Source organism: Periplaneta americana, chromosome 4, assembly GCF_040183065.1.
Source record: "Periplaneta americana isolate PAMFEO1 chromosome 4, P.americana_PAMFEO1_priV1, whole genome shotgun sequence".
Taxonomy (NCBI): Eukaryota; Metazoa; Arthropoda; class Insecta; order Blattodea; family Blattidae; genus Periplaneta; species Periplaneta americana.
The window spans coordinates 68,572,400-68,579,892 of NC_091120.1; the positions used below are offsets into that span (position 1 = coordinate 68,572,400).

Sequence of the window (7,493 nt, forward strand, 5' to 3'; positions counted from 1 at the left end):
GCTCTAAGTTTGTCGCCCTATAATGAAGATTATGATGGATGTTGATGACATTTTTTTCGACGTCAACTCGTAAACTCGGCATTGAGCTATGTGTCCGATTTATGTGAGTTGGCCTGGGAGTGAAGTTATACCATGATTGAGAAGAAAATAATTAATTTATACTTCACGACAAGAGCATAAAACGCGTATCTTGGCCTTCAGTATCATACTGTGACTTATTGCTAGATAAGAACTTATCTAGTTATCTTCGGAATTGCTCTGGCATGCAACAGTGATTATAGTTTGTACGTGGTTACGTCACAACACGTCCTCCATGCACAGAACAGGTTTCGTGTCGAATATTCTTTCGTAATTCGATTGTTCAGTTCCGGAACTTTTCACTTTACGAGTCACGGAGATCTTGTAGTGAAAACGAAGCAGGAATGTTCAGGTTCTGCACCACTGTTTTTGTTAACGTAAGTAATTGGAAATGATATCCTAAATGATACGTGAGCATGCCTCGCTACCTCCTTAATATTCGTATGATGTCGGTGATATGAAATGTTAGGTTAGTGATTCGTCTAAACCAGCCATCGTCAACTGGCCTGCATACCAGTTCGGAGCGCCGAGACGCTGGCTGAGGAGGTAGTAGTGTGCAGTGTGTCGAGCCAAGCCAACGCATCCCATCACAGAAGCCAACTTTCTGACCATAATTTACAATGTCTTCTTCGATTGTGTTCTATACGAGCATTGACCAGTTGGTGAGAGAAAAACGAATTAAAAAATCCAGGAAAACCAATGCTAATCAGCGAAAATAATTTTTATCATTTGTTATTTACATTGTAATAAAATAATTTAGGCCTACTTCAGTCTTGTAACAGAAACGATAATATGTTTCATATGTTATACATAATAACAAATAATTGGTTTTGTGATATATAGTGTCAGATAAAAAATGGATCATTAATTTTATTTTATTAACGACACTTGAACAAAGGAATAGGAAGACATGATTTAAATATTACTAATGGATTCGATTTGTTTAATATTTCGTAATAGTGAAAATGCATTAGGCCCAATTACTTTAATATAAAAAAGAACTATTTACTTTCAAAACCGATACAATACATAACGGAAAAATACATATTGTTTCTTATCTTAAACTGAAAAGTGGTTTACTTATTACACAGTTCCTCTTAAAATAAATTAAGTACATGTTTCTTCCGCATTTATTATGATTATTAGAGACTGATTAAAAGGGTTGAACAAGTGAACGGACGCCACTGCCATCACCCGATTCCTTCCCCCCACCTCCTGCTGCACAGTTGATGTCTAAGGGATAGACCTGAGCAGCGAGCAAACTGTCCCTGCACCATAGTGCACTGAGATGACGACTCCTGGTCTAAACTATGAAGATAAGGAAGCGAAATGGTGGAGAAATCCGAAGTTTTATAGGAAAATCTGCTCAACAGATGCTCTGTCCACACATCTCCTGTACGTTATACTGGGAATTGAGTCCTCTCGACTAAAATATAACTGCATTCTGAGTTACTGCTAGTCTATGTGCATCACCATTTCCACGTCATGGGAATCCGTCTGAATATACCTATTCTTAAAACATACACAACGTAAATTACAAACCGAAATAATAATGGTAATAATATTCATACAACATAGAAAGAAAATAAGCTTTTCATAACGAAATGAGTGTCTGTCTTAATCATAAAATCCTGTCAACATTGCCTACAAAAAAAATCTACAAATGTATGGAACTCTGTGAACAGTCTACAGAATACAAACTTCTCATAATAATACTGACAACAGCACACTACTTTAAATTTCATCACTTCGATATTAGATTTAAAATATCTAATCTCAATCCTTTGAAAATTCTGCTTTTGAACACATTAAACATGAATGCCTAAAAATCTCATATTCTCACAAATAATAATAATAATAATAATAATAATAATAATAATAATAATAATAATAATAATAATAACTTTTTATTTTAGTAGGTTATTTTACGACGCTTTATCAACATCTTAGGTTATATAGCGTCTGAATGAGATGAAGGTGATAATGCCGGTGAAATGAGTCCGGGGTTCAGCACCGATAGTTACCCAGCATTTGCTCATATTATGTTGAGGGAAAACCCCGGAAAAAACCTCAACCAGGTAACTTGCTCCGACTCGGAATCGAACCCTGGCCACCTGATTTCGCGGCTAGGCGCGCTAACTGTTACTCCACAGGTGTGGACTTGCGAAATCTATGCATAAGATTTATACCCATTATGTTTAATTTCTTTGTATACTAATTTAATATTTTCTCATATAGCCTATTGGGCTTTAGGCTATGTTATTTATTTGACTTCGAATAAAATAAACAGCGACAATGTTTCACTTAACAAGAGGATAGTAATACACAATTTTATTTGTATAAATGTAACATAATAGCTGTGGTTCATTTTATAATAATTACATTATTATTGAAGCATAATGCACATTAATTTACAATTTCTTAGGCAAAATCAATTTATTGTCACTTCTTTTTAAATCAGTAAACAGTGGTGACAGCGGAAAAATGAAATATTTTCACCGATGCGTGGACAACCCTTGTGCACGACATTCTATATATTAACCCGCTTCTCTCGGTAGGAAAAAAGGAGCTTCCCCGCATGGGCACGAGTGAGATACTATTTCCAAAGCAGGTAACAAGTCTAGATCAAATCGGCCCCAACTTGGGGACTTCGACAGATTAGTACTCACTGGAAATTAACCCTACATATTCTTCTGGACCTATTCACTCCACATAAATATTAATAGCGTGGCTGAAACTTGTTTCAGAACACTGCCAAGAAGTTTTACTCACAAGGGATGTACTTGACCTCGAACGCTCAGAATCGCACAAAAACATACCTGGAATATAAACCGTCCATCACAAGAACAGTGGTATGAGTCATTCCCATGCAAAACTGCGAGTTGAATGATTAGCTATTCAATATCTAGGAGAAGAACTTTGACAACGCAAAGAAGCAAAATATCGATGTAATAGAACCAAAAACACGGATAATTTTATTGTGGTGACTATATTGCTACAATTCACACCAACAGTGTTATAAAACCTCTGATTAAAATAATTACGATACATGAACAACAAACTTTTTTCTACTGACCTCATAAAAGGATTCCACGATAAGAAAAAAGCATAGAGCTTATGGGGCTATTCCATCAAATGACCAGTTGCCGTAGAAACGTCTACCTATGAAATTTGCTCGAGAGGTCCAAGTGCAAATTTCCGGACAGTGGGTGTTTGGGTGCCTAGACCGCACCAGCAAGAAAGCATTTTAATGCCAGTGGAGGTGCAAATTTCTGGACAGTGTTTTTACAGGACTTGAACCGCACCAGCAAGAAACCAATTTTAGTGCCAGTGGAGATAGAGATTATTGTTGGAGGTCGAATTTCGACATAATTAACAATCGTGTTTTACATTTTAAATGGTGATCAGTCCGCTTGTGACGCCTGATATGGACAATATAGCGGAGATACATTCATTAGTTCTAGCTCTAGGTTATTCTGTGGAAAGTATTGGGTATCGGAAAGTGAAACCACGTGCTTAGTACGTAATAGTTAAAGAAAAAATGGTGCCTTCTTTGGTCTACTTCTTCTGTAGAATTACCGAAAGGTTAATACAATCTAGTGGTAATATGAAGCAATTTCCATATCAAATTTAATAATCCTAATTTAAAGATACGATGCTTCTGCAGCCAAACAATATATACGTACCTGTGGCAGACTCGCAAATATGTTAATTACGTTTTAACGCAATAGGGTCTATATTGTCACGTACTCATCCATTTAGCATTGCAATAATGTTCATACACTCAGTGATTAATGAATTTTGCTATCGACTGTTTGGTCCTGGCCGCAAGTATACTCATACATATGTTCATGCACTCGGTGATTATGAGATCGTTTTCGATTTTTTTGGTCTTGGCCGCATGCATAACAATGTTCATACACTAGCTCAGCGGTTCTCAACCTTTTTCAATGACGTACCACTATTTCTAATTTAGTACACTAGCTGTAGGCCTACTACTAACTAAATTTATAATGGCAAATCGTCAAATGTCGCTTCTAGAGCCATAATAAATGTGCCTATGCTACAATATCAATAATGGATTGCTTTACTGTATTTAGGCGTGTTTAAATAAAAAAGAACAGTTATTATCTCAATTTACTTAATAATAATAATAATAATAATAATAATAATAATAATAATAATAATAATAATAATATTATTATTATTATTATTATTATTATTAATGATTTATTTTTCCTGTCAGAGTTAAGGCTGTGAAGCCTTCTCTTCCATTCAATCAGACCCAAGACAAAATCGAAACAGAAAAATATGCATTCATTCATAGTGTTCTTCCCAAGGGTAGGTCTTTCACTGCAAACCCAGCATTCTCCAGTCTTTACTATTTTCTGTCTTCCTCTTACCCTCCGCATATGATTCATAATGTCATTGCAGTTTTTTCTTTAGAAAGGTAAATGCGGTAGCTTCCCGTTGCTCTCCGCACGCCGCGCTCTCTTTCGCGTCTTAAAAGATCCCAGGGGGGCTCCAGCGTGGAGGTGAGGAGAGTGGATTTGACTAATTAGGACCTCCAGACTTCACCGAAATTTACCGCAGGGGTTAAATATCAGTTCTATCTGGGTTTTAGACCCGATCAGGGAATGCATAAGCCAGAGAATTTTCGAACTTGAATACTTACTTCACCTATATGACAATTAAATTACATGAGTACTTAATAAACTAGTTACAATTGTGAATTCTAATATATATCCTGGGACACTATGCGTTCTAAAATATGATGTTTCACTTTAGACTTGAAAGCGTTTAAGTTCGGGCAGCCCCTAACATCTGTATGTAATGAATCCCAAGAACGGATAGGTCCTTTGTCAAAGACGAAGAATATGCGGAAGTTCTGTGACGAGGGACTGACAATAGAATGTCTTGTTGTGACCGAGTATACAGATTATGATGTGTGGACAGATTATGAAGTGTTCCATAAAATATACCTACAGAAAACAACTATACCTCCTATATGTTTATTTTTTTTTTATTTTAGTAGGTTATTTTACGACGCTTTATCAACATCTTAGGTTATTTAGCGTCTGAATGAGATGAAGGTGCTAATGCCGGTGAAATGAGTCCGGGGTCCAACACCGAAAGTTACCCAGGATTTGCTCATATTGCGTTGAGGGAAAACCCCGGAAAAAACCTCAACCAGGTAACTTGCCCCAACCGGGAATCGAACCCGGGCCACCTGGTTTCGCGGCTAGACGTGCTAACCGTTACTCCACAGGTGTGGACCCAATATGTTTATGTTTTATGATAATTTATATATTCATTCCACACTTTAAGTAGCACCCAGCAGTGATTCACGTACCACAGGTTGAGAACCGCTGCACTAGCTGATAAGTGAAGATTGTTTTTGAAATTATTATTATTATTATTATTATTATTATTATTATTATTATTATTTGTTTTTGTAACACAGCCATTTATGTGAAAGAGAAGGAGCCTCCAAGGACAATATGTCTGTTTACTTTTAAATATGACCAAATAAATACATTTTGCATAAAACCAATATGAAAGTCACAGATTTCAAGTAACGAAATTTTGTCTACCGAATTTTTTGCTGCAAGATTATAGGGAACAGTGGCGTACACAGAATTTTGTCAAGGGGGGGGATATTATTAAAATTGTTTACTTATTTATGTTATTGATATTTTAAATTTTATGTACCATTATTATTATTATTATTATTATTATTATTATTATTATTATTATTATTATTATTATTATATTATTTTTACGGTATAATTATGAATATCCCCATAAAATCTTTGAAACGTTATATTTTCACAGCCATCCAATTTTTAACAAATTTTAATTTCTTTTTAATTTTATATAATAAAAAAGCTTTGTCATTATTACACTACACAATAATCATTGATATATATTTAGTCGACAATTATTTGTATATGATAGGCAACACATTTTACTTTATATAACAGGAAACCTGCATGGAAACAATCAAATATATTTAAATAAATTTAATTAAACACAATAATAGAACATGGAACTCACCAAGGATGAAAAATAAAAAATTAGTATAATGAATATACTGTATTGAAGGAGGGGTAGGAGAACTATGCCTTATATCGATGTAGATTTTGTTGCTCTGACAGTGAAAAATTAGAGAAGGAAAAACGATTATGGATAAAAAAACCCAAGTCTAATTTTTTTTTTAATTCAAGGGGGGGGGGTTTCTAACCCTGTAACACCCCCCCTCCCTTTGCGTACACCCCTGATAGGGAACTACAAACTGCAGCAAGTGACACAAACTGAAACCCCTAGCACACGTGGAGGCAGAGTTGCCACAATTCGTGTTAAGGCTATTTGTTCCAAAATAATAAACAAGACTCCGGAAGTTCAAATCCGTTTTGAGGGTTTGCGATCGGGGGAGAAAATAACCTTTCCACCCGGAGGTAGAGGAACCGATGCCGCTTCGCACGCATGCCCGTGACATATAAACAGGAGTTGGGGGGAAAGGAAGAGTAGACAAATGTCAACTGGAATTCTGTACTTACTTGCCTGTAGATAGAAATGTTTTTAATGTTGGCAACTGCAAGAATGTAAATCCACACACACTTCACCTGGCGGGAAACACAGATTCGACCACACGTATACACAAATGAGCATCACTCACTCAACACTATCACAATCACTAATACATGTTTCCTACATTCTAAGATATAAAAACACTGATAAAAGAATTAGTTTACAGCACTGACGGCCACGTCTTGCCTTTCCAGGCTCCGCTCTCCAGCTGCAGGCCGACCTCGCTGGAGGAGAGAGGGGAGTACCACGTGACTACTAGACCCAATGGACAAGAACACTCCCATAAGGACCACGTTTACCCGCGAGCGGTATAGGAAAGTGGATCTTAGCTGCCGCTCAACACGTGAGCTCGCTGGCGCTGGCATTGACCGAGCCAGCGTGGGCAGGTGCGAGCAGATGCATCGCGATAGACAGGCGCATCGCTTTCAGTCTGCATCTCTGCATATTACAACGCTGCGAAAAATAATAATTTCCAGGTTTTCACAGTGGCTTATAGCTGCTGTGACAATAGTAGAAGCAAGAAGGACAAAAATATAAGCTGAGATTAATCTAGAAAATTTCCAATTTCGAAAAGGAAGGTCGATTGAAATTAAAAAAGAAAATGGTTCCCTGTATTATACAGCACAGTATGTAGTAGTTTCAGAGTACTGTATTCTGTGGTTTACAAAATTATTGGCCCATATGAAACAAGAATAACAAGTGAATCAATTAAAATGGTTTATAATTACATAATATGGTTACACAGGCTTTTTGAGAAGGAGTTGCTCAATTTAACAGTAGGCAATATGCACCAAAACAAGTAAAACAAACATTTTTAATAAACA

General features: G+C 36.3%; 1 long non-coding RNA gene across 1 annotated transcript in view; it reads right to left on the reverse strand.

Moving 5' to 3' along the window:
• The window catches only part of LOC138698817 (uncharacterized), a 503,531-nt gene extending 496,638 nt beyond the window's left edge, over nucleotides 1-6,893 (reverse strand). Inside the window, exon 1 of the long non-coding RNA XR_011331944.1 lies at nucleotides 6,639-6,893. This is a non-coding gene — a long non-coding RNA (uncharacterized lncRNA). The remainder of the gene's footprint in view (nucleotides 1-6,638) is intronic.
• Between the last annotated feature and the right edge of the window lie 600 nt (nucleotides 6,894-7,493).